Raw genomic sequence first — 26,945 nt, 5'->3', positions numbered from 1 at the left:
TAATGGCAAATGCCATTAAATGCCAATTAAAAGTAATGGCAAAACCCACAGTTACTTTTGAACCAACGTAATATTAATACAGTACCTTATATATAATAGATTATTATGAGTTATTATTAAATGAAAGAAAAAGTGAATAACTTTAGTATCACAGGATCTCAGGAATATTTTACCATTTATTATAATTTTGCCCAGCTCTTTTTCATAGATCCAGCACATCACATTTTTCTTTTGTGAATAGGTACAGTCTTTCTTAATCTCAGCCCTTTGGTGTCATGACAGGGAAGCCTTGGGATATTTTGTTTCTCAGGCCAAGTTTCATTAACCTGTGAAGGGATAATGGGAAAATCTGGGAAAATTTTCATCTGGGAAAAGAAATGGACATGGAGCTACTGCACACATGGTTTGGGGTGTTTTTCTCTTAAGAAATAGAAACATTAAACATGGGAAGTAACAAGAACATGAAGCATTCTTCAGATTCTGCACATCTTGCCCTACATTATGAGCATCTTATGCTTGCTGCTTAATAATTTCTATTGGAAGAAAGTGTAATGCACATTTCACTGCCCCAAATAAAACCGGAAAAGTAGCATTTGTATATTGTCACTAACAGTCACGTTTTGTACGAAAGAGTGAGGAAGATCATCTCAGCTCCAGTGAAGCATTAACTGTAAACAAGCCCTTCTTTGTCCATCTCTCCTATAATTAGATGTGGGTCAGGGGATGCCACTGTTGGGAAATTTGAAACAATAAAAGGAAAGGACTCTCACAAGAAAGGGCCATGCAAACAGTGTGAGTGATATTTGATTATGTCTCAATATTGTTTTGAATAGAAAACAAAAATAACTTCATTGAAAAACCATTCTGACTGATAACTGTTTATACAAGCTCTAAATCTTTCCTTCACTGCCTTATACAAATATTGATTGGTTAGTTTCTGACCTATCAACAAGAGTCTCTCTGATTAATGGCTAAGTAGTTTCCCAAGCAATGTCTCATTTTTATTGTCTAATTTCATATTCCTTCTGCATTTTTAAATGTATTTATCTTGGACTAAGATATGTTCAGTAGTTGCTTTTTTAACCACATGTTCTTTTTCTTGTTTTAAGAATAAACCTTTACTCATTACTAATTCTAATATGACTGAAGGGCATTGGTCAAAGTCAGGATAGCATCAGGGAAGATTAGTTACCTGCCAAGAGGTATCTATTTTGACACATTCATATTGGTTTAGGTCAGGCTCTCCTTGAAGGAAAAGAAGCCTAAACATGTATTAAGTTATGTGATAAGAACATACTGATATTTGACCATTTTTGACCTACAAGACTGGCAATTTCACATAGTTCAACCTAATCCATCAAAGATGGTTTCTTCTCCTGTCTCGGAGGAGAACCATTTATTTATTTATTTATTTATTTATTTTTTTTAGGGTGATGAAACTATTCTTTTTTGTTTTTATTTAAGTTCTAGGGTACATGTACACAACATGCAAGTTTGCTACATATGTATACATGTGCCATGTTGGTGTGCTGCACCCATTAACTTGTCATTTACATTAGGTGTGTCTCCTAATGCTATCCCTCTCCCCTGCCCCCTCCCCACAACAGGCCCCGGTGTGTGATGTTCCCCTTCCTGTGTCCAAGTGATCTCATTGTTCAGTTCCCACCTATGAGTGAGAACATGCGGTGTTTGGTTTTCTGTTCTTGCAATAGTTTGCTGAGAATGATGGTTTCCAGCTGCATCCATGTCCCTACAAAGGACACAAACTCATCCTTTTTTATGGCTGCATAGTATTCCATGGTGTATATGTGCCACATTTTCTTAATCCAGTCTGTCACTGATGGACATTTGGGTTGATTCCAAGTCTTTGCTATTGTGAATAGTGCCGCAGTAAACATACATGTGCATGTGTTTTGATAGCAGCATGACTTATAATCCTTTGGGTACATACCCAGTAATGGGATGGCTGGATCAAATGGTATTTCTAGTTCTAGATCTTTGAGGAATCACCACACTGTTTTCCACAATGGTTGAACTAGTTTACAGTCCCACCAATAGTGTAAAAGTGTTCCTATTTCACCACATCCTCTCCAGCACCTGTTGTTTCCTGATTTTTTAATGATTGCGATTCTAACTGGTGTGAGATGGTATCTCACTGTGGTTTTGATTTGCATTTCTCTGATGGCGAGTGAACAACAAAGCAAGGCCTCATCTCTAAAAAAGAAAATAAATAAAATATCAACAGTAAGAGAACAATATTTTCCAGAAAATATGAAAGAAAACTGCATAATGTAGGTGTTATATTAAAAGTACACATAAATTGGCAAGAAAAAACTGGCACTTGTCTATGATAAGAACATTATTTAAAAAAATTTTAACCAGGCATGGTGGCACATGCCTGTAGTCCCAGCTGCTCAGGAGTCTGAGGCAGGAGGATCTCAAGTACCCAGGAGTTTGAGGCTGCTGTGAGCTGTAATTATACCACTGCACTCAGCCAGACAGCAGAGTGAGACCTTGTCTCTTAAAAAATTTTTTTTTGATAGACTTTATTTTTAGAGTAGTTTTAGGATTACAAAATAATTGCAGAGAAAGTACCCCGCTGCCCGCCCATGACACAAACATTTACCTCTTATTAACATCCTGCATCAGTGTGACACATTTGCTAAAATTGGTGAACCAATATTTATATGTTATTATACACTAAAATCTACAGTTTCCATTAGGGCTCACTCTGTGTTGTAGTTTCATGGGTTTCAACAAATGCATAAGGCCATGTAGCTACCACTATAGTATCATATAGAATAGTTTCATCACCTGGAAAATTGGTTAGCCATAAGTAGAAAGCTGAAACAGGATCCTTTCCTTACTCCTTATATGAAAATTAATTCAAGACGGATTAGAGACTTAAATGTTAGACCTAAAACCATAAAAACCTTAGAAGAAAACCTAGGTAATACCATTCAGGACATAGGCATGGGCAAGGACTTCATGTCTAAAACACCAAAAGCAATGGCAACAAAAGCCAAAATTGACAAATGGGATCTAATTAAACTAAAGAGCTTCTGCACAGCAAAAAGAAGTTACCATCAGAGTGAACAGGCAACCTACAGAATGGGAGAAAATCTTTGCAATCTACTCATCTGACAAAGGGCTAATATCCAGAACCTACAAAGAACTCAAACAAATTTACAAGAAAAAAACAAACAATCCTATCAAAAAGTGGGCAAAGGATATGAACAGACGCTTCTCAAAAGAAGACATTCATAGAGCCAACAGACACATGAAAAAATGCTCATCACCACTCGCCATCAGAGGAGAACCATTTAATAGAGAGATTGATAGAGTAAACCAGTTCATAGAGATTGATGTGTAAACAGGAATGCTACTTTCACAACATGTAATAGCCACTGTTAACTGCTGTGCGAAGCAGTTACTGGTACACTGTGACCAGGGTGACAGATCTGCCCTGCAGGCGGATCTATACAAGAAGCCAAATGATAAGCCAGTGATGATCAAAGCTACAGAATGTATATATTTCTTTTTTTTTAAAAGACTTTATAAATTGAAAATACCATGAAGATATATACAAATATAAAACTAGGTAAAAACCCTTCAGATGTCCAAGTTTTTAGTAACAACCACCTAAACCCCCTACAAATCAGATACAAACAAAACTACAAAACCAATAAAATATAAATGAGTCACACTGATTTAATAAAAGTATTTTTTTTTGTTGTTTGCTCCAACTAATTCACAGATTGCATTATTGATAGTACAGATTTGAATAGTGGAGAGTCCTCTGAGTCTGTGTGAGTAAGCATCCTATGCATGTGATCACTGAGTTTTCTCTACATCATCTCTATTGTGAAAGCTTCATTCCTACAGAGTGGAGTGAAGTCCTTTGGTTTTCCCTTGGATGGGTCATTAAACATTGGGACCACCTCTGCTCTTTTGAACAGGGGTTGGAACAATTAAGAGTTACTCTTTGGTGTCAGAACTATAGCAAACACCAGCACAAATAACTCTTTGTATCTATTTACGCTTATATGGTTTCAGGGGGTAGCTCCTTGGGGATTCAGCTTTATGTGGGGGTGTCTGATGTTAGTTTCCCAACCCTCTAGCAAATCATTTACTTTAGCTGCAACATTTTGCTTGGCTCAATATAGAAGGCATGGTAAGACTATCTAGTCAGTAAAATAGCTACAAGAAGATTTCAGTTGCCATTATTTTAGTAATAAATAAATAAAATAAATCTTTGAAATTAAATTCTCATTTATGGTTTAAATCTTGCCTAAGTTGAGATTGTATTCCTCTGCTTTCCTTTCAGTAGACAGTTTTCCTGTCAAATTTCATTAGATTAGAAAAACACTATAAAGCTTCCATCCAAACCTTCCATCTCCTAATTGATGACAAAGGATGATGGCCTTCCAACTTTATGGATATTAAAAAGTTAAGTAATGACTCAGGTGTTAAGTAATAGTATAGATTTTTAAAATATCAATTTTGCAATGGACATTACCAAGCATATCACTTTTGTATTTTAAGAAGAAGAGTAAACAACAAAAAACAAATATTTTAAAAATAAGCCTAAATTGTATCAAAGATCCCTCATGGTAAGATTTTTGTCTTTTTTTTTTTTTTAAGGAAAGGTGTTTAAAATCAATTACAGTCATTCTATTGATTTATAGCTAATGAGTAGAAAAAGTGATCTTGGCCTAAATGCCAGTTGTTTCAGCTGTTCCTTAAAATAAAGGGCAAGAAAATGGGGTTAAAACTTTTTTAAAAAATTATACTTTAAGTTCTGGGGTACATGTACAGAGCATGCAGGTTTATTATATAGGTATACATGTGCCATGGTGGTTTGCTGCACCCATCAACCCATCATCTACATTAGGTATTTCTCCTAATGCTATCCCTAGCCCAGCCCCCCACCCCCTCACAGGCCCTGGTGTGTGATGCCCCTCACTCCTGGGTTCTCATTGTTCAACTCCCACTTACAAGTGAGAACATGTGGTGTTTGGTTTTCTGTTCTTGTGCTAGTTTGCTGATAATGATGGTTTCCAGCTTCATCCATTTCTCTGCAAAAGACATGAACTCATCCTTTGTTATGGTTGCATAGTATTCCATGGTGTATATGTGCCACATTTTCTTTATGAAGTCTATCATTGATAAGCATTTGGGTTTGTTCCAAGTCTTTGCTATTATGAACAGTGCTGCAGTAAACATGTTTGCATGTGTCTTCATAGTGGAATAATTTATAATCCTTTGGGTATATAGCCAGTAATGGGATGGCTGGGTCAAATGGTATTTCTAGTTCTAGATCCTTGAGGAATCACCACACTGTCTTCCACATGGTTGAACTAGTTTACAGTCCCATCAACAGTGTAAAAGCATTCATATTTCTCCACATCCTCTCCAGCATCTGTTGTTTCCTGACTTTTTAATGATCGCCATTCTAACTGGCGTGAGATGGTATCTCATTGTGGTTTTGATTTGCATTTCTCTAATGACCAGTGATGATGAGCTTGAAAAAAATATGCTTGTTGGCTGCATAAATGTCTTCTTTTGAGAAGTGTCTGTTTATATCCTTTGCCCCCTTTTTGATGGGTTTTTTTGATTTTTTCTTGTAAATTTGTTTAAGTTCTTTGTAGATTCTGGATATTAGCCCTTTGACAGATGGGTAGATTGAAAAAATTTTCTCCCTTTCTGTAGGTTGCCTGTTCACTCTGATGGTAGTTTCTTTTGCTGTGAAGAAGCTCTTTAGTTTAATTAGATCCCATTTGTCAATTTTGGCTTTTGTTGCCATTGCTTTTGGTGTTTTAGTCATGAAGTCTTTGCCCATGCCTATGTCCTGAATGGTATTGCCTAGGTTTTCTACTGCGTTTTTATGGTTTTAGGTCTAACATTTAAGTCTTTAGTCCGTCTTGAATTAATTTTTGTATAAGGTGAATGGAAGGGACCCAGGTTCAGCTTTCTACATATGGCTAGCCAGTTTTCCCAGCACTATTTATTAAATAGGGAATCCTTTTCCCATTTCTTGTTTTTGTCAGGTTTGTCAAAGATTGGATGGTTGTAGATGTGTAGTATTATTTCTGAGGACTCTGTTCTGTTGCATTGGTCTATATCTCTGTTTTGGTACCAGTACCACACTGTTTTTGTTACTGTAGCCTTATAGTATAGTTTGAAGTCAGGCAGCGTGATGCCTCCAGCTTTGTTCTTTGGCTTAGGATTGTCTTGGCAATGCGTACTCTTTGTTGGTTCCATATGAACTTTAAAGTAGTTTTTTCCAATTCAGTGAAGAAAGTCATTGGTAGCTTGATGGGGATGGCATTGAATCTATAAATTACCTTTGACAGTATGGCCATTTTCATGATACTGATTCTTCCTATCCATGAACATGGAACATTCTTCCGTTTGTTTGTGTCCTGTCTTATATCCTTGAGCAGTGGTTTGTAGTTCTCCTTGAAGAGGTCCTTCACGTCCCTTGTAAGTTGTATTCCTAGGTATTTTATTCTCTTTGAAGCAATTGTAAATGGGAGTTCACTCGTGATTTGGCTCTCTCTTTGTCTGTTTTTCGTGCATAGGAATTCTTGTGATTTTTGCACATTGATTTTGTATCCTGAGCCTTTACTGTAGTTGCTTATCAGGTTGAGGAGATTTTGGGCTGAGATGATGGGGTTTTCTAAATATACAATCATGTCATCTGCAAACAGGGACAAATTTGAGTTCCTCTTTTCCTAATTGAATACCCTTTATTTCTTTCTCTTGCCTGATTGCCCTGGCCAGAACTGCCAACGCTATGTTGAATAGGAGGGGTGAGAGAAGGCATCCCTGTCTTGTGCCAGTTTTCAAAGGGAATGCTTCCAGTTTTTGCCCATTCAGTATGATATTGGCTCTGGGTTTGTCATAAACAGCTCTTATTATTTTGAGATATGTCCCATCAGTACCTAGCTTATTGACAGTTTTTAGCATGAGGAGCTGTTGAATTTTGTCAAAGGCCTTTTCTGCATCTATTGATATAATCATGTAGTTTTTGTCTTTGGTTCTGTTTATATGATGGTTTATGTTTATTGATTTGCATATGTTGAACCAGCCTTGCATCCCAGGGATGAAGTCAACTTGATCGTGGTGGATAAGCTTTGATGTGCTGCTGGATTAGGTTTGCCAGTATTTTATTGAGGATTTTTGTATTGATGTTCATTAGGGATATTGGCCTGAAGCTTTGTTTTTTTTTGTTGTGTCTCTGCCGGGCTTTGGTATCAGGATGACGCTGGCCTCATAAAATGAGTTAGAGAGGATTCCCTCTTTTTCTACTGATTGGAAGAGTTTCAGAAGGAATAGTACCACCTCCTCTTTGTACTTCTGGTAGAATTTGGCTGTGAATCCATCTGCTCTTGGACTTTTCTTGGTTGGTAGACTGTTAATTGTTGCCTCTATTTCAGAGCCTGTTATTGGTCTATTCAGGGATTCAGCTTCTTCCTGGTTTAGTCTTGGGAGGGTGTATGTGTCCAGGAATTTATCAATTTCTTTATTTGCGTAGAGGTGTTTATAGTATTATCTCATGGAGTTTGTATTTCTGTGGGATTGGTGGTGATATCCCCTCTATCATTTTTCATTGCATCGATTTGATTCTTCTCTCTTTTCTTCTTTGTTAGTCTTGCTAGGAGTCTGTCAATTTTGTTGATCTTTTTCAAACAGTCAGCTCCTGGATTCATTGATTTTTTGAAGGGTTTTTTGTGTCTCTGTCTCCTTCAGTTCTGCTTTAATTTTAGTTATTTCTTGCCTTCTGCTAGCTTTTGAATGTGTTTGCTCTTGCTCCTCTAGTTCTTTTAATTGTGATGTTAGGGTGTCGACTTTAGATCTTCCCAACTTTCTCTTGTGAGCATTGAGTGCTATAAATTTCCCTCTACACACTGCTTTAAATGTGTCCCAGAGTTTCTAGTATGTTGTGTCTTTGTTCTCATTGGTTTCAAAGAACGTCTTTATTTCTGCCTTTATTTCATTATTTACCCAGTAGTCATTCAGGAGCAGCTTGTTCAGTTTCCATGTAGTTGTGCGGTTTTGAGTGAGTTTCTTAATCCTGAGTTCTAATTTGATTGCACTGTGGTCTGAGAGATAGTTCATTAAGATATCTATTCTTTTACATTTGCTGAGGAGTTCTTTACTTCCAACTATGTGGTCAATTTTGGAATAAGTACTATGTGGTAATGAGAATAATGTATATTCTGTTGATTTGGGGTGGCGCATTTTGTAGGTCTATTAGGTCTGCTTGGTCTGGAACTGAGTTCAAGTCCTGAATATCCTTGTTAACTTTCTGTCTCATTGATCTGTCTAATGTTGACAGTGGGGTGTTAATGTCTGCCATTATTATTGTTTGGTAGTCTAAGTCTCTTTGTAGGTCTCTCGGAACGTGCTTTATAAATCTGGGTGCTCTTGTATTGAGTGCATATATATTTAAGATAGTTAGCCCTTCATGTTGCATTGACCCCTTTACCATTATGTAATGGTCTTCTTTGTCTCTTTTGATCTTTGTTGGTTTAAGGTGTGTTTTATCAGAGACTAGGATTGCAATGCCTGCTTTTTTTTCTTTTCTTTTCTTTCCATTTGCTTGGTAATTCTTCCTCCATCCCTTTATTTTGAGCCTACGTGTGCCTTTGCAGGTGAGATGGGTCTCCTGAATACAGCACACCAATGGTCTTGACTCTATCCAATTTGCCAGTCTGTGTCTTTTAATTGGGGCATTTAGCTCGTTTACATTTAAGGTTAATATGGTTATATGTGAATTTGATCCTGTCATTATGATGCTATCTGGTTATTTTGCCCATTAGTTGATGCAGATTCTTCATAGCATCGCTGGTCTTTGCAATTTGGTATGTTTTTGCAGTGGCTGGTACTGGTTGTTCCTTTCCATGTTTAGTGCTTCCTTCAGGAGCTCTTGTAAGGCAGGCCTGGTGGTGACAAAATCTCTCAGCATTTGCTTGTCTGTAAAGGATTTTATTTCTCCTTTGCTTATGAAGCTTAGTTTGGCTGGATATGAAATTCTGGGTTTAAAATTCTTTTCTTTAAGAATGTTGAATATTGGTCCCCACTCTTTTCTGGCTTGTAGGGTTTCCGCTGAGAGATCCACTATTAGTCTGATGAGCTTCCCTTTGCGGGTAGCCCAACCTTTCTCCCTGGCTACCCTTAACACATTTTCCTTCATTTCACCCTTGGTGAATCTGACCAAGTGATCAGGTGAATGTGTCTTGGGGTTGCTCTTCTTGAGGAGTATCTTTATGGTATTTTCTGTATATCATGAATTTGAATGTTGGCATACCTTGCTAGGTTGGGGAAGTTCTCCTGGATAACACCCTGAAGAGTGTTTTCCAACTTGGTTCTGTTCTCCCCATCACTTTCAGGTATACCAATCAAACATAGATTTGGTCTTTTCACATAGTCCCATATTACTTGGAGACTTTGTTGGTTTCTTTTCACTCTTTCTTTCTCTAATCTTGTCTTCTCGCTTTATTTCATTGAGTTGATCTCCAATCTCTGATATCCTTTCTTACACTTGATTGATTCAGCTATTGATACTTGTGTATCATACTTGTGTATGCTTCACGAAGTTCTCATGCTGTGTTGTTCAGCTCCATCAGGTCATTTATGTTCTTCTCTAAACTGGTTATTCTAGTTAGCAATTCATCTTACCTTTTTTTCAAGGTTCTTAACTTCCTTGCATTGGATTAGAACATGCTCCTTTAGCTCAGAGAAGTTTGTTATTGCCCACCTTCTGAAGCCTGCTACTGTCAATTCGTCAAACTCATTCTCCATCCAGTTTTGTTTCCTTGCTGGTGAGGAGTTGTGATCCTTTGGAGGAGAAGAGGCATTCTGGTTTTTGGAATTTCAGCCTTTTTGCACTGGTTTCTCCCCATCTTCGTGGATTTGTCTACCTTTGGTCTTTGATGTTGGTGACCTTCGGATGGAGTCTCTGAGTGGACATCCTTTCTGTTGATGTTGATGGTATTTTTTTCTGTTTGTTAGTTTTCCTTCTAACAGTCAGGCCCCTCTGCTGCAGGTCTGCTGGAGTTTGCTGGAGGTCCACTCCAGACCCTGTTTGCCTGCGTATCAGCAGCTGAGGCTGCAGAACAGCAAAGAAAGCTGCCTCTTCCATCTCTGGAAGCTTCGTCCCAGAGAGGCACCCACCAGATGCCAGCCAGAGCTCTCCTCAGCTCTCCTCTATGAGGTGTCTGTTGGACCCTACTGGGAGGTGTTTCCCAGTGAGGATACACAGGGGTCAGGGACCCACTTGAGAAGGAGTCTGGCCTTTATCAGAGTTCGAATGCTGTGCTGTGAGATCTGCTGCTCTCTTCAGAGCTGTCAGGCACTGCACCCACAGCCACCCCTTCCCCCAGCTGCTCTGTCCCAGGGAGATGGGGGTTTTATCTATAAGTCTGTGACTGGGGCTGCTGCCATTTTTTCAGAGATGCCCTGGCCAGAGGGGAGGAATCTAGAGAGGCAGTCTGGCTGCAGTGGCCTTGCTGAGCTGCAGTGGGCTCTACCCAGTTTGAACTGGGTGGCTTTGTTTACATGTGAGGGTAAAACCATCTACTCAAGCCTCAGCAATGGTGGGTGCCCCTCCCCGCACCAAACTCAAGTGTCCTAGGTTGACCTCAGACTGCTGTGCTAGCAGCGAGAATTTCAAGCCAATGGATCTTAGCTTTCTGGGCTCCGTGGGGGTGGGACCTGCTGAGTCAGACCCCTTGGCACTCTGGCTTCAGCCCCTTTCCAAGGGAGTGAATAGTTTTGTCTCACTGGCATTCCAGGTGCCACTGGAATATGAAAAAACTCCTGCAGCTAGCTCAGTGTCTGCCTAAATGGCCACCCAGTTTTGTGCTTGAAACCTAAAGCCCTGTCGCATAGGCACCAGAGGGAATCTTCTGGTCTGTGGGTTGCAAAGACCATGGGAAAAGTGCAATATCTGGGCCAGAGTGTACCATTCCTCCTGGTATAGTCTCTCATGGCTTCCCTTGGCTGGGGGAGGGAAATCCTCTGACCCTTTGTGCTTCCTGGGTGAGGTGATGCCCTACCGTTCTTTAGCTTGCCCTCTGTGGGCTGCACTCACTGTCCAACTAGTCCCAGTGAGATGAACTGGGTACCTCAGTTGGAAATGCAGAAATCACCCACCTTTTCCGTCAGTCTCACTGGGAGTTGCAGACCAGAGCTGTTCCTATTTGGCCATCTTGCTAGCCTCAGGCTCGAGTTAATACTTTTAGGAGGTGTTGATTGGTTCTCTGTGAGGTTGTCCAGAATTCACTTATCCTACACAAACATTTTGGAGATCAATTACTGATGAGATTGAAAAATTTAAAGATGATTTTAAGAAGCAAAATTCTGAAATGTAACTGATATAAAATTAACTTGGAATTTTTTAACTTTTATGATCTGAATGTTGGTGTTCCTCCACAATCCATATGTTGGAACCTAATAGTCATGTGATAGTATTAAAAGGTGGGGCCATTTGAAAAAATCATTAAATCATGATGGTTCTACCTTCATGAATGCAATTAGTGCTTGTCTTAATCTGTTTTGTGCCATTATAACAGAATACCCAAGACTGGGTAATTTATAAAGAGTACAGATTTATGTATTATGGTTTTTGAAGCTGGGAAGTCCAAGATCAAGGGGCTAGCATCTTGTTTAGGGACTTCTTGCTGCATCATAAGGCGTCACATGAGCAAGATACAGAAAAAGTAGCTGAATTCCCTCTTTTAAAATGAGCCCACTTCCATATAACTAACATACTGCCATGATAACAGCATTAATTCATTCATGAGAGCAGAGCCCTCATAGCTGAATCATCTCTCATTAAGCCCCTCCTCCTAACACTGTGGCACTGGGGTTCCAGTTTGAAATATATAAACTTTGGAGGACACATTCAAGCCATAGCAGTGCCTTTACAAAAAAGGTTGAAGGATGTGCCCCTGGCCTTTCACCATGAGGGAATGCAGCAAGAGGTACCATCAGTAAAGCAGAGAGTGAGCCTTCAGCAGACACTGAATCTGCTGATGTCCTAATCTTGGACTTTCCAGCCTCCAGAACTATGAGAAATAAATTTCTATTATTTATAAATTACTCATTCTAAGACATTTTATTATAGCAGCCCAAATGAAGACAGAAATATACCATTGTATTGTAATAGTTAACTTTTAGTGACTGAAATACAGAAGACAAAGGATACTCAGAGAGAAAGAAATCATATTTCTTTATAACTTATTTATTATTAATCAACAAACATTAATTGAGCATTTTGCTTTTGAACTAGATACTGGAAATACAAACAACTCAGTGGCTTCGCATATGTAATTTTTTCCTTCAAGAATGTTGCTACTAGTTCTCTATCTAGAAACCTACTTATTCTTCCAGATTCAGTTTAAGGGATATTCCCTGAACAAAGATTAATTCGTTGATCAAGCCTCTGTTCTTTGGTATATTATTTGTATATTGTATATTGTGTGCATATTTATGTATATTGTATATTATGTGCATGTTTTCAACCATGACTCTATTTTCTGCACTCTGTTTTTTATCAAAAGAGGAATTAAGACATTAAATAAAAAGCAACTTCAAATATGCTTTAAAAAGAATAAGAATGGTTAAATAATATACTTCTTGAGTCAATTTTTAATGCTTTGTAAGTACAGATATAAAAATATTTTATCATTGTGGTGATAATAACTAAATAGATAAAAGTAATGTGTCTGCCAACTCATATCTACAAACTTAAGTGTAAACTCTTCACAGAGAGATATCACTGTTAACCTTTTATCTTTCCTTCTTGCTTTTTAATGTTCACTGTTTTATAAAATTGTGATATTATTTTTGCCTCATTCTCTACACGTTACATGAGAAGCACTTATTTATGTGGCGAAATATTCTTCAAATTAATGATTTTTTTACTGGTATCATATCATGTGTGTATCATATTTGGTTTAGCTATTACTCTATTCTTGGACAGTTAGGTTATTTCCAGTTTCCTAGTATTATAAATCATGCTGAAATTCTTGAAGAAACTTTTTATTTTGAATTTTAACATTTCCAGAAGTGATATTACTATGTCAAATGATATGAGCACTGTTAAGGTCAAATTACTTTCTAAAAAGTTTGTTCCATGAGTAATAAATGAACATGCCAATGTTACCACACCCGCCCTTGCCAACACTAGACATTATCATTTCAAAAACTTTGCCAGTTTGATACACAAGAAATATCTCATTTTATTTCTTGAATAATTATTACTGTTTTTATTCTGCTTTTGTCCTTTGGACAGTTGTGTTTTCGACCATGATTCTATTTTCTGCACTCTGTTTTTTAGCAAAAGAGGAATTAAGACATTAAATAAAAAGCAACTTCAAATATGCTTTTAAAAAGAATAAGAATGTCTAAATAATATACATCTTGAGTCAATTTTTAATTGTTGATAAGTACAGATATCAAAGCATTTTACCATTGTGGTGATAATAACTGTAATGAGTAAAACCAAGACTCATATTTTAAAAACCATCCCCCAAGCTGGGAGGGAACTAAGAGATCAAAAAATGATTCAGACAAGCCCAGCATGGCGAGTAAGTAAGTTTATTAGGGCTTGCATATGAGGCACTCCTGGATGGCGGCAGGGCATCTTTAGAGATCTGTCCTGCCTCCCATCTCTAAGCTGCTTTTAAGTTAATTTTCTGGCTCTTTGCCGTGTGTGTGTGTGTGTGTGTGTGTGTGTGTGTGCGCGTGCGCACACGTGTGTGTGTGTGTGATGGGACTGTTTTCCTTGTTAGCTTCTCATATACTCTCTCCGAGATGTTTGAGTTCTTGGGGATGCCTGCTCCTTGGCTAGGCATCATGGCTTTGGCTCACAGCTTGGCCTCCAGGGTTCAGGCAGCAGACATAAACCCTTAAGTAACATGGTGAGGGACCTGTCACACTGCAATCCATCAGCCTTTACATTCTTTCCACAAATCTTGTGTAAGAGTCCCTGAGTGGGGTATGAGGGGAAGAACTCTACAAATTTGTAACATGTAGACATGGCTTGTGTGTACAAGTCACATCCACAGTATACATAACAGCAGAAAAAGCAGAAGCTAACTATAACTATAATGTCTATTAGCAAACATAACTCCAATAAGTAGGTAAAGTATGTAACCATTTTGAGCATGAGTCAAAGAAACCTAATTGGGCTGTATCATGGAACTAAGTTGACATATTATTCAACGCATCTGTGACATTATCCTTTTTATCAGGGATATAGGTACAACAACAGGTAGTGTGTATAAGGGCACATATTGTTGGGTCTCCATCAAATTTGCCATTAGGCTTCCAGGTGGAGACAATCCCCAGTGAACCTGGGTTGCACTGTTGGTGCTGATGCACCTGACACTCCAGTTCTGTACGAAGAAAGGCAGACTGTTGCGAGGCATATCATTATCATTTGATAAGGGGAGGTATCCACATACCCAATATTGGACTGGTTGCTGACTGCTACTGTAGTTACATTCCAGTGCAGCTTCCATGGGTAGCAGGAACAACAGCCTATTGGCATAAACACAAGTGTTTAGTAGGAACCATCATGGGTGTATCCACTGCTTGTAACATTATTACTGCTATGTTATCTCCCATTGGCCCCATTAGGGAGGCCACCATGTACTTCATGCCTGGCTTACGGTACAATACATAGTTTCCTTCCCCAAGAGTGGGCACAATAGCCAACTGCTAAGTTTCCAGCCTTGCCACACTATCAGCACTATGCCTACTCCTGTAGGTATTGGTGCTGCCATGTGTTGATATTGTAAAGCTCTCAGACCTCTATAAAGGAGCATAGCTTGGATCACCTCTCCTCCATCAGTCCTCATAGTGCCCTCCAGTGCCATAAAACTGACCCAGCATGGGAGCACGTTCCAGCTCAACTTCAGGTCCACGTAGCCATTGCCACTTGGCAGATCCACTGCTGTTCTCAGGAGCACAGTCTGCCCATCTGCTTTGGGAGCATGGATTGGAGTCTCAGGTAATATTGAGAGTTTGTGACACCTGTTTTACAGGCCTACCCAACCATTCACAGGGAATGATGCCATGTGTGGTAGTGGGTGACTCATTTAAAATTTGTATAGCTTCAGGAGATCCTTAGTCTAGTACCCTTAAGAATTGCCCTGAGACAATGCACATAATTGAGTTTTTAACAGACCATTTTTTTTCTATGAGGCCTACCCTGTTGGGTTATATGGCCAGTGGAATCTTTAGTCTATATTTTGTTCCGATGCCCCATGTTGGATATCATGACCTGTGAAATGGGGACCTTGATCACTATCCTTTTTGGCATGTCATACATGACACCAAGAGCAGTGAGACTCTTGGTGTTGAGTCTGGAGTTGAACTGGAGTTGAGTGGCATGTCTTACTGGGAAGGCCCCTGTAGTAACCTCATTGTTGTGTCTGTACAAGTTAAGGCATACCTTCTCCCTCTACTTGGGGACAGGAGGCCAATATAACTGACTTGCCAGTCTTGTACAGTTGTGTGGCTCAATGTATGTGAGTTGGTATGGAGGGAACTTTTCCAGGTTGCAGTTATGAGCAGCTTTCACAGTTCTGAGCAGCTGCCAAAGCATCTCCAGATTGGATTGGGATGCCTGCCGCCTTTTGTATGGCCCACCCCTTGCTGCCCCTTGGTGGCTGCTCATATGATGTACCCATATGGCAGCCTCCTCCAATGGGCTTGAGCAAAATGCCCAAACATGAGTAAGAGCATCTGCCTCCTGACTTCTCAGAGGCAACCTGGGGCTGTGTGTATCCACAAGGTATACCTAAGTTAGGCATCATTCTCTTATAACTTGATGTGAATGTCTTGCCACATGGACATTCCCCAAAGGGGCTTGCCACAAACTTGCCAACTGTCTGTGCCCATTGATTGATTCACATGGTAAGTCCTCTTTGTGTAGCCCAACTATCTGTATAGATGATTAGCAGCCAGGCCTCATAGGTGATGAGTATCCCAACTGCCTGTAACCTAGCCCTTTGTCCTAATCCCCATTCTCTCCGTATGGTGTCAGCACCACAAACTGCTGACCATTGGTGTTGGGTAACTTTGCTAGACCCGTCAGGGTACCAGGCCTAGTAGGTATCAGCTGGTACTCCTCATATATGTGGTTGACCTGGTAGGTGGCTCCATTGCCATGTCTGCCACCTCCACTTGTTCAAAGTGGATGGATCTTAATACCTCCTATAGTGCCCGACTTAAAAGGACTAGTGGACAAGACACCCCTAAGTTGTAGACAGGGATGCCACTTACACAGTGTGATTGTGCCACTCCAGGCATGGGCTTGGCTAGGAGACCTTTCATGCACCCTTTTATGGAGTGGGCAGTTTTTTCTGTGGTGACCTGCTTTCTGGTGATGGCCTCCACTTGTTGCAATGTCCTATACAGGGCCAAGAGTTATTGCTCCAGGACTGTATAGTAGGATTCTGACCCCTTCTACAATTGAAATAAAAGCCCAACCGGTAACATTCCTGTTGGTTGCTTTTGCCACAAACCCCAACTCATCCCTGTGGCATCTCTAGTGGCTTCTAATCCAAAAGGATGTACCTAATGCTTTGGCTTGTTTTATCAATATTTTTGCTTTGTCAAATGCCTCTTGCTCTATATGTGTACAGTCTCATTTTTAATTTTCCTTTATTGAAGGAAAGGGGAAGAGTTTGTACCAAATGAAGAATGAGTGTTCTTCAGTAGCCCAGTAAACCTAGGACAACCTGGAGTTAGCTTACTATCTGGGGAACAGGCTACTGTGATACCTTATTGATGACAGCTCTGGGTATGTTTTACATCTTATCCAGCCAGGTGACTCTCAGGAATTTGATGGCTATACTGGGCCCCTGTTTCTTCCTGGGGTTAACTTCTCATTCCCTGTTCTTTGGGCCATCCAAGATAGTTTGTAGGGCAGTCTCCAAATCTGTAAAATGCTCTGAGGTTTGCATGTCATCATTAATATAGTAAAACAGGGAGATCAAAGCAGGAAAAGAGAGTCTAGACAGGTCCTTTGAAACCATACTGTGACATGATGGGGCTGTTCAGGTACTTTTGTGGTAGCACCTAAAAAGTCTATCGTTGGCCCTACTAAGTGAAGGCAAACCGGTCTTGTGAATCTTCCACTAAAGGAATACTAGGAAAGGTGTTAGACAAGTCAGTCACAGCATGGACATTTCCCAGCTTACAAACCACTTGCTGTAACAGTTGAGCAATATTGGGTACAGTTGCATGTGCAGGGCACACCTCTTTGTTCAGCTCATGGTAGTCTACAGTCATTCTCCAGGTGCTATCTGGCTTCTTCACAGGACACATAGGGCTGCTACACGGGTTGTGGGCCATACTGACTATTTGTACTTTATGCAATTCCTGAACTGTTTGGGTGATTTCAGAGTGTCCCCCTGGCAGACAGTATTGTTTCATATATATTGCCTGCTTGGGCTGGGGCAAGTGTACAGACACCCATTGGGCCCATCATCCCTTTTTTGTTCCTTAATTACTTTTTGGACATGGTCTTTGTTTTTATCCAGTGCCTTAAAGTCCACCAATGCTTCCCCCATATGATAACCTTTTTTAAATTGGAAATTATCAAGACATTCAATGAGTGCCTAAAATAACTTTTAGAGTTTAAATTACATGAAAGTTTTACCCACAAGCATTGATCACATTTACATTTACTCAATCTATTCACTTTTAGTAGTTTATGTAGGTTACTAGTGAGAACCAAGACATTATGTAAAGCTAAATATTATTGCAAGCTATTTTTCTGTTAACTATTTTCATAGCTTGTGAATATCAGGTATTCAGCTGAGCAAGAACCTTCAAGTTAAATATGGGCATTTTTGCTGATAACTCAGAAAAATTCAGCTGTTCCCATTAAACCAACAATATCAAATTATTCTTGCTTATAAGAAAAATCACACAAATAAAGATAATTTTGTTTATGTCTGGGTTTACAGTTTTATAACCTTCATGTCAAACCCTGACACTAAAGTATCTAGCAGAGGTAAATATAAAATGTATCTAATTAGCAGACTTAGACAAAAATGTATGCTGACACTTTTGAAGACATATTTTTATTTTACCAGTAATTTTAAAGCCAGCTTATTTAGTGCAAAGATTATTGAATTTATATAAACTTGGAAAGCATTTGAACTTGTTTAATTTATGAGTACTCATTTATTTATAAGCTAATGTGGTAGAATGCTAGATATAACACATAACGTAATACAGGTACATACACATTAACGCTTATAAACATGTATGTACACATACAAATATTCAATGGCTTTCACCTTGGAATTCTAGCCATGAGACAGCAACATAAACTCATTACATTACAAAAGACAGCTGGATTCCAATTATTTTTTATAAAATTGGGATCTGTTCACATGGCTAAACTTTATTTGTCCTGATAGGTAATCCAAGGAAAGCTATGGATCAAAATTTTGGGTAAAGCAGTTTCTATGGAAGTTTGATTTTTAAAAACCTCTTTTGTCCTTTTTTTCCCTTCAGTTTCAAATGAATTACATTGTTTAAATTTTAGCTAGAACTGACTGAACTGTGTAAGAAAAACAAAATCCCTAAATAACCTTGAATTAGTGTTACCATAAACAGTGAGTTTTATTTAAACACTAGCAACTTAAAAATAGCAGATTCAAAGCAGGCAGAAAAAGTGAGAGAGAAATAGAAAGTGTTAGAAGACTCTGCTTAACTTTATAGTTGTGGGTTAACCATTTGACCATTTGAACTCTGATTTTTTTTTTATTTGGTAATTTGCCCATCAGTTTTCAAATGTGCACAAGAAGGGGCCATGATATGTAACAAGCTGGAGTCCTAGAAAGCCTGATATGCCTTTGACCCTCTGCAGGAGTTTCTACTCTTTCTCCCTTTCCTGCTCTAATGATTTCTTAGTAGCTAGCCTTATTGCAACAACAGTGCATTTACTCTCCTTATTGTATTTTAATATCTTAGCTTCTTGCAATAGGTGCTTAGTCTCCACCAGTGTTTTCCAAGTGTCCCCATACTTATATGGTGGCCTGCAAAGGTTGAGCAGTTGGGCATGTCCACCTCACATGCACATTGCCAACTCTAAGATTTCCTCCATAGATACTCCTTCCTGACTCACCATTTGATCTCTCAGATCCTGTTCACAATGCCAATTGTAATGAGAAAAACCTGGAATCATATTTTTAAAAAATCCCCCAAACTGGCAGGGAGCCAAGGGACCAAAAGGAGATAGCAGTGAAGTAGAATAGAATTGAATACAGAATCTGAGCTCTGGCCCTACTGTGTGAATACCTGAAAAATACCCATCTCTCTAAAATGGTATTTTCTTATTTGTAACAAGAATAAGTTTGGTTAATAGCAATCCACAATAATAAATTTATAAGAGAAAACCAGGATTAAACATAGTCTTTTATTTTATCAGAAAAAAATGGCCGGCCATACTATTTATCTATAGGAATTGATTTTAAACATATTTAGGTTTATTTATTAAAATCTAACCCTCTGCCATTTCTTAAAATATTAAATGATTTGTGAAAACCTATTTATTCCCTTCAACCTTACTTAGATGAAATCTAAAACCTAGGTTGACCTTGGAGATTATCTGTTGGATCTGATCCAATTCAATGGAGTGCCAAATTTGATTTACGATTTCTTTTGGAGAGTCTACGTAAAATGAATTTGGGAGCTTAATTCTAAATGTTTAGGTCTATCAAACAGCTCTTTTTTAAAAGAGAAGCATTGGTAAAATCATTTTATCTTTCTAGATTCTAAAAATATACTATTGAATACATAAGGCATGCACTCTACCTGTTTCTTTTAAAGTTACTAGATGCTTGATTTGTTTGAACAAAGTGACAGGTAGTAATCTATCATAGTCTCTTCATTTACAAAATAAAAATTATCGGATGTTATCCAGTGACTTAAATCTGGCAGGTGAACATCTTTCTTTGCTCTCGGGTAAAGCTGTAAATCTTCATTCATGAGTTTTTTTCTTCTTTAAACACATGTATAGCTGTTTAGTTGAATTATAGAAGCTGAGACCTGAAAGAGATCTTATGAATGATTTTGCTGTAACTCTTCGTTGTAGCGTGTGCCTCATCCTACAATTAATTAGGTTATACCATTCATTGGTGTAATTTCTACACACATCAGGTTTGGAAGACCTGAAGCTTGAACTGATATTTTCACTCCCGGTAGATCACTTTTCTTTCATATCATCTGACGCATAGAAGATACTCTAATGATATCCACTGGCTAAATGAATGTGGCAAATAAAAGTATTTTGTCATTGTGGCAAAATACTTTAACATCACAGGCTATTTTTACATGGTAATGGATGTAAAGCTAAGATAACCAAACAGAATAAGGAGGTTTCAGTTTGAGCTCAAGCCTGGCGACTTTTGAAATCATTTAAACTCTACGAGTCTTAATTTCTTTATCTCTAAGATGAAGTACCAAAGGAATTTAGAATTGTTTTTTTCCTCTTTCTCTGGCAAATGACTTTGGCAATTTGATAGGAATAGTGTTGAATCTGTAAATTTTGGGGGGCAGTATGACCATTTTAACGATATTGTTTCTTCCAATTCATGAGCATGGAATGTTTTTCCGTTTATTTGTGTTGTCTCTGATTTCTTTCAGCAGTGTTTTGTAGTTCTTCTTGTAGATATCTTTCACCTCCTTGGTTAAATGTGTTCTTAGGTATTTCAGTTTTTTTGTGTGTGGCTACTGTAAATGGGATTGTATTCTCGATTTGACTCTCAGCTTGAATGTTATTGATATATAGAAATGCTACTGATTTTTGTACATTGATTTTGTATCCTGAAACTTTACTAAAGGCATTTATCAGTTATAGGAGCTTTTGGTGGAGTCTTTAGGGATTTCTAGGTATAGAATCATATCATCAGTGAAAGAGATAGTTTGACTTCTTACTTTCCTATCTGAATTAATTTTATTTCTTTCTCTTGCCTGATTGCACTGGCTAGAACTTCCAGTACTATACTGAACAGGAGTGGTGGGAGAGGGCATCTTTTTCTTGTTCCAGTTATCAAGGGTAATGGTTCCAGCTTTTGCCTGTTCAGTATGGTGTTGGTAGTGGGTTTTTCATAGATGGCTCCTATTATTTTGAGATATGTTCCTTTTATGCCTAGTCTGTGAGGGTTTTTATCATCAATGAATTTTGGATTTTATTGTACACTTTTGCTGCATCTATTGAGGTAGTCATATGGCTTTTTCTTTTAATTCTGTTTATGTGGTAAATTACATTTATTGATTGCATATATCGAACCAGCTGTACATCCCAGGAATAAAGCCTACTTGATCAGGGTGTGTTAACTTTTTGGTATGCTACTGGATTTAATTTGCTAGTATTTTGTTGGGGAATTTTGCATCTATGTTCATCAGGAATATTAGCCTGAAGTTTTCTTATTTCATTGTGTCTGTGCCAGATTTTGGTATCAGGCTGATGCTGGCTTCATAGAATGAGTTAGAGAGGAACCCCTCCTCCTCAATTTTTTTGGAATAGTTTCAGTAGGATTGATAACAGTTCTTTGTGTAGCTGATAGAATATGTCTGTGACTCCATCTAGTCCAGGAAGTTAACAAAGCTGGAGGCATTATGCTACCTGACTTCAAATTATGCTATAAGGCTACAGTAAGCAAAACATCATGGTACTGGCACAAAAAAGACACCTACACCAATGGAACAGAATAAAAAACCCAGAAATAAAGCTGAACACCTGCGACCATCTGATCTTTGACAAAGCCAACACAAATAAGCAATGGGGAAAGGAATCCCTATTCAATAAGTGATGCTGGGATAGCTGGCTAGCCATGTGCAGAAAAATGAAACTGGATGCCTACCTTTTGTTAACTAATTCAGAATGAGTCAATATCCATGCGCATCTACCATAGGTAATAGGCATTATTAGACTCCCACACAGGACCATAAATACACTTCTTACACTAACAATTTGAAATGTCTCCTATTACATATGAAACTCTATGGGCTTTATCTTTTGTGTAAAGTGTATTTAGAGACAAGCCTGTTTCTAAGTTAGTTTCAACAGAGATGTACAGAAGAAAAGGTTTCTCTTAGTGGACAAACATGTAGTGCCCCTGTGAGCATCCTCAACAAATAAAAATGTCTCTTCTCCTAAAAAAAAAAAAAAAAAAGATTAACTCAAGATGGGTTAAAGATTTAAAAATAAGACCTCAAGCTATAAAAATCCTAGAAGAAAACCTAGGAGGTACCCTTCTCTATATCAGCCTTGGCAAATAATTTTTGGCAAAGCCCCCAAAAGCAATTGCAAGAAAACCAAAGGTTGACAAGTAGAACCTAATGAAAATAAATAGCTTCTGCACAGCAAAATAACCATTGACAGAGTAAACAGACAACCTACTGAATGGAAGAAAGCATTTGCAAACTATGCCTCTGATAAAGGTCTAATATTTAGAATCTATAGGAATTTAAACAGATCAACAATCAAAAACAACCCTATTAAAAATGGGCAAAGGACATGAACACATTTCTCAAAAGAAGACACACAATGCCAATGAGCATGTGAAAAAATGTTTAACATCACTAATCACTAGGGAAATGAAAATCAAAACCTCAATGAGATACCATCTCACACCAGTCACAATGGCTGTTACTGAACAGTCAAAAAACAACAGATGCTGGTGAGGCTGCAGAGGAAAGGGAACACTTATACACTGTTAGTGGAAATGTAAATTAGTTCAGCCACTGTGGAAAGCAGTTTGGAGATTTCTCAAAGAACTCAAGACTGAACTACCATTCAACTCAGCAATCCCCTTCCTGAGTATATACCCAAAAGAAAATAAGTTACTCTACCAAAGAGGTACATGCATGCATATGTTCATTGCAGCACCATTCATAGTAGCAAAGACATGGAATCAACTTAGGCACCCATCACAGTGGATGGGATAAAGAAAATGTGCCACATACATACCATGGAACAGTATGTAGCTGTAAAAAAGAATGAAATCTCATCCTTTGCAGCAACATGAATGCAGCTGAAGGCCATTATCATAAACAAATTAACACAGGAACAGAAAATCAAATATTGCATGTTCTCACTCGTAAGTTAGAGCTAAACATTGGGTACTCAGGGACATAAAGATGGGACCAAGAGACACTCTGGCCTACTTGAAGGACGAGGGAGATGGGTTGAAAAACTACCTATTGGGTACTGTTCTCAGCACTTGGGTGATGGGATCAATCATACCCCAAACCTCAGAATCATGCAATATGGTCATGCAATATGACCAGGTAACAAACCTGCACACGTACCCCCTGTTTCTAAAATAAAAGTTGAAATCATTAAAAAATAAAATAAAAAAAATGAAGTCATTGGCCTTTATATTTACCAAGATTCTTTTACTTGAAACATGTTTATTATTGAAAGTTAAAGACTATGAGTGTATTCTTATTTCATATGTTAATTTGCAAATAGAATTAATGGTAGGTGTGAATTTTGTAATCTGATTATTGGGCTCATATCCTACCTTCACATTTTTAGCAAGTAATATTGAGATTGATCTGAGACTTGAAACAAGTGCTCTCAATATTTGAGAACATATTTGCATGTAAAATGCCGACTAGGACCATTTTATTATAAAGTTATGTCTCTAATAATTCAAAATGTGCTATTAATTAGTTTTAAAATTTGGGACTAGCAAAGTCAGGACTGAACATATCAAGGTATCAAATACTTTACTGTCAGTCTACCTCATAACTTCTAACTCCACCTCTGGCTTTGTCTGACATCAGGGTCAGACTCTTACTGACATTTGTGAAGGATAGAAAGTGGCTTCATTAAAATCTTCAAAGGAAACCAGAGTAAAATAAGAGACAAAGGGGTTCCTAAGAGAAAAGAATTACCGCAACAAATGAAAGAGTCTGTCACAATGAGAAGAGAGAATTGATGTAGGGTACAAATGTGAGGCTGCTTTTAAATTTACACAGCTCAGACTTCTGTGGTCACTTATGACCCTGGAAAAGAGATAGTTAACGTGTGGAAGTTAAAAGCAATTTATTACTATGAGCCCAAACATTTCTGCTGTCAGATTCCTTCTTCCTTCTCATGGAAGGGATGAAAATATGGACATCGTTTCTCTACCAGTCAGAGAGAGGTGAGGACTGGAGGTCAAGGTTGGGTTAACACCAATGTATTGGTGACCAGAATAAAGTATCAGGTGGCGTTTATGACAGGAACTTGGAGGCAGGTAGGATGTCATCCCAAGCATCAGAATTTGAGAAGATAGACACTCCCAATGATGTCAAAGGCCATCGACACCATGTGGGTTCTATGCCAAGCAGAATTAGCTAAGAGGAATGTAAAGTGCCAGAGCATAAGGATAGCAGAGACACAGGAAGCTGTGTAAAAATTATGTGAGATAGTCCCCATCCACTGTGGAGTATCTAAGAGACATCAGAAACGATAGAAGCCTTGCCATTTGGTAGAACTATTAATCTAGTGGCGTTGGCAAAAAGGATTGAAGTAGCTATACTTAAGATCCACAAGCAGGTTGTAACTAGAGAGTCACTTGAGTTAAACTATATTTTATACAATGAATTTTAAAAATCCTACTAATTTGGTTGATGAGATAATCATTTATGTAGAAAAAAACCAATCATTAACCAAAATTGGAAGAGCAGTTTCTTTCATATTACAGACACAATTTACTATTTTACAGTTTGTAGCTTTGGTCCTTATTTCAAAACCTGGGGTCCCAGATTAATCAAAGAGTCTGACATCGGGTGCTCCTTGTGGCTATTGATCACCCACATCCCATATTTTAGCCATATACCTCTAATATATCTTTTTTTCAGGAAGAATAAGGTGGAATAATCAGGATATTGTAAGTTGTGATTATCCAGAGACTTTAATCACGTATCATGTGAACTCCAATTATCATGTTCTAATCTGCCCTTCAAAAGGAGAAACAGATAAGAATTATTCCACCTGACCCTAACTCCAAGATATTGTTATGGTATCTTTGTTACATTTATTCCTGCTCTCTGTCTTAATTTTATTTAGTTTGGCAAGCTTCTGCTCTTTGGCTATCTTGCTGCCATTTCCCTTTGAACAGATCAAGGGTTCTGTTCAAAGAACAGACATTGGATACATGCTATGTACAAGTTTGCTTTGTGTTCTTGTCTTGTTATTTAACCATTTAACAGAAGGGCCTGTTTAGCGCTACATGTGCAGCTTTGAAAGAGTTTAATTTACGTACATGCATTTTGAAGTTCTGAAAAATTGCTATTGTGCTCATTTGATTTTTTTTCTATTTAGGGTTCTCCCCTTCTTTTGTGTTTAGAGGAAAGATAAATTGAAGGAAGATAGAGGGAAGGAGAAGAAACCATTTCTTTTTCAGTCTCCATTTGAGAATTTAAGAAGAAACATCAAAGAAACTAATTATACATTTTAATAAAAATGAGCAGATTCAACTCATGGGGAATAACTCTATGTAAAAATACATTTGAGTTTTAACTTCAAAGTAGAAGTTAAAGGGGTTACTAAATGGTTCCAACTTTTTTGTAGCTAGATTTGACAGATATTTTAGGGGTTTTTAATAGGTTTTTAGGGGTTTTTAATAGGGTTTTTCCCTCTAATAGGGGGTTACAAAATGGTTCCAACTTTTTTTTGTAGCTAGATTTGACAAATATTTATTGAGGGATTACTCTGGCCTTCAGATGCAATGAAATAAAATCACTGAACATCCCTGGGGGTTATTACTTAATCTCACTTTTAAGATGAAGAAACTAAGGTAAAATTTAGTGTGGCTAGTAAGTGGCAGAATCAGGATTAGAGCTCAGGCTTACACATTACTCTTCCATTGTGCCCCAAACCAATGCTTCTCTGTTTTGTGTTGCTATAACATGCTACTGCACACTAAATAATTTATAGACAGAAATGTATTAGCTTAAGGTTCTGGAGACTGGGAAGTCCAAGATTGTCTGGCAAGGGATTTATTGCTGTATCATCCCATGACAGAAGCACAAAGAGAGGGCACATGAGAGAAAAAGGGGCCAAAATTATCCTTTTGTAAGGAAACCATTCCTGTGATAACTCACCCACTACAGTGATAATGACATTACTCCATTCATGAGGGTAAAGCCCTCATGGTCTAACCACCACTAATCATTAGGCCTTATCTCCCAACAATGTTGTAATGAGGATTAAGCTTCCAGCACATGAGTTTTGGGGGACATACTCAAACCTTAGCTTCTCCAATTATGATCTACACATAAATCACCAGGGGGTCTTGTTAAACTGTAGAGTTTAAAAAAAATTACTTTTAATTTTTGTGTATACATAGTAGGTGTGTATATTTATGGGGTACATGAGTTATTTTGATATGCATACAACGCATAATAATCACATCAGGGCAGAAACTGATAAATCAGTAAAATTTTAGAATACAAAATTAATGTATACAAATCAGTAGTCCTGCTATATACCAACAGTGACCAAGCTGAGAATCAAATCAAGAATTCAACCCATTTTACAATAGCTGCAAAAAAATCAAAATACTTAGGAATAGAGAGGGCATCCCTGTCTTGTGCCAGTTTTCAAAGGGAATTTTTCCAGTTTTTGCCCATTCAGTATGATATTGGCTGTGGGTTTGTCATAAATAGCTCTTATTATTTTGAAGTATGTTCCATCAATACCGAATTTATTGAGCATTTTTAGCATGAAGGGCTGTTGAATTTTGTCAAAAGCCTTTTCTGCATCTATTGAGATAATCATGTGGTTCTTGTCTTTGGTTCTGTTTATATGCTGGATTACGTTTATTGATTTGGGAATGTTGAACCAGCTTTGCATCGCAGGGATAAAGCCCACTTGATCATGGTGGATAAGCTTTTTGATGTACTGC

The 26,945-nt window shown here is 38.1% G+C and overlaps 1 long non-coding RNA gene and 1 other non-coding gene across 6 annotated transcripts in view; one reads left to right on the top strand and one right to left on the bottom strand.

Moving 5' to 3' along the window:
* LOC105480079 (uncharacterized) overlaps positions 1–26,945 on the top strand; it is a 363,272-nt gene that overhangs the window by 38,545 nt on the left and 297,782 nt on the right. The gene's annotated exons all lie outside the window — the stretch shown is intronic.
* LOC112426458 (U8 small nucleolar RNA) lies at positions 24,903–25,037 on the bottom strand. Its single transcript, XR_003017789.1, has one exon. It is a non-coding gene; the product is annotated as a U8 small nucleolar RNA (small nucleolar RNA).

Source organism: Macaca nemestrina, chromosome 2 (genome assembly GCF_043159975.1).
Source record: "Macaca nemestrina isolate mMacNem1 chromosome 2, mMacNem.hap1, whole genome shotgun sequence".
NCBI lineage: Eukaryota > Metazoa > Chordata > Mammalia > Primates > Cercopithecidae > Macaca > Macaca nemestrina.
The sequence above is the reverse complement of the archived record's forward strand: the minus strand, read 5'-3'. Positions and strand labels throughout refer to the sequence as shown.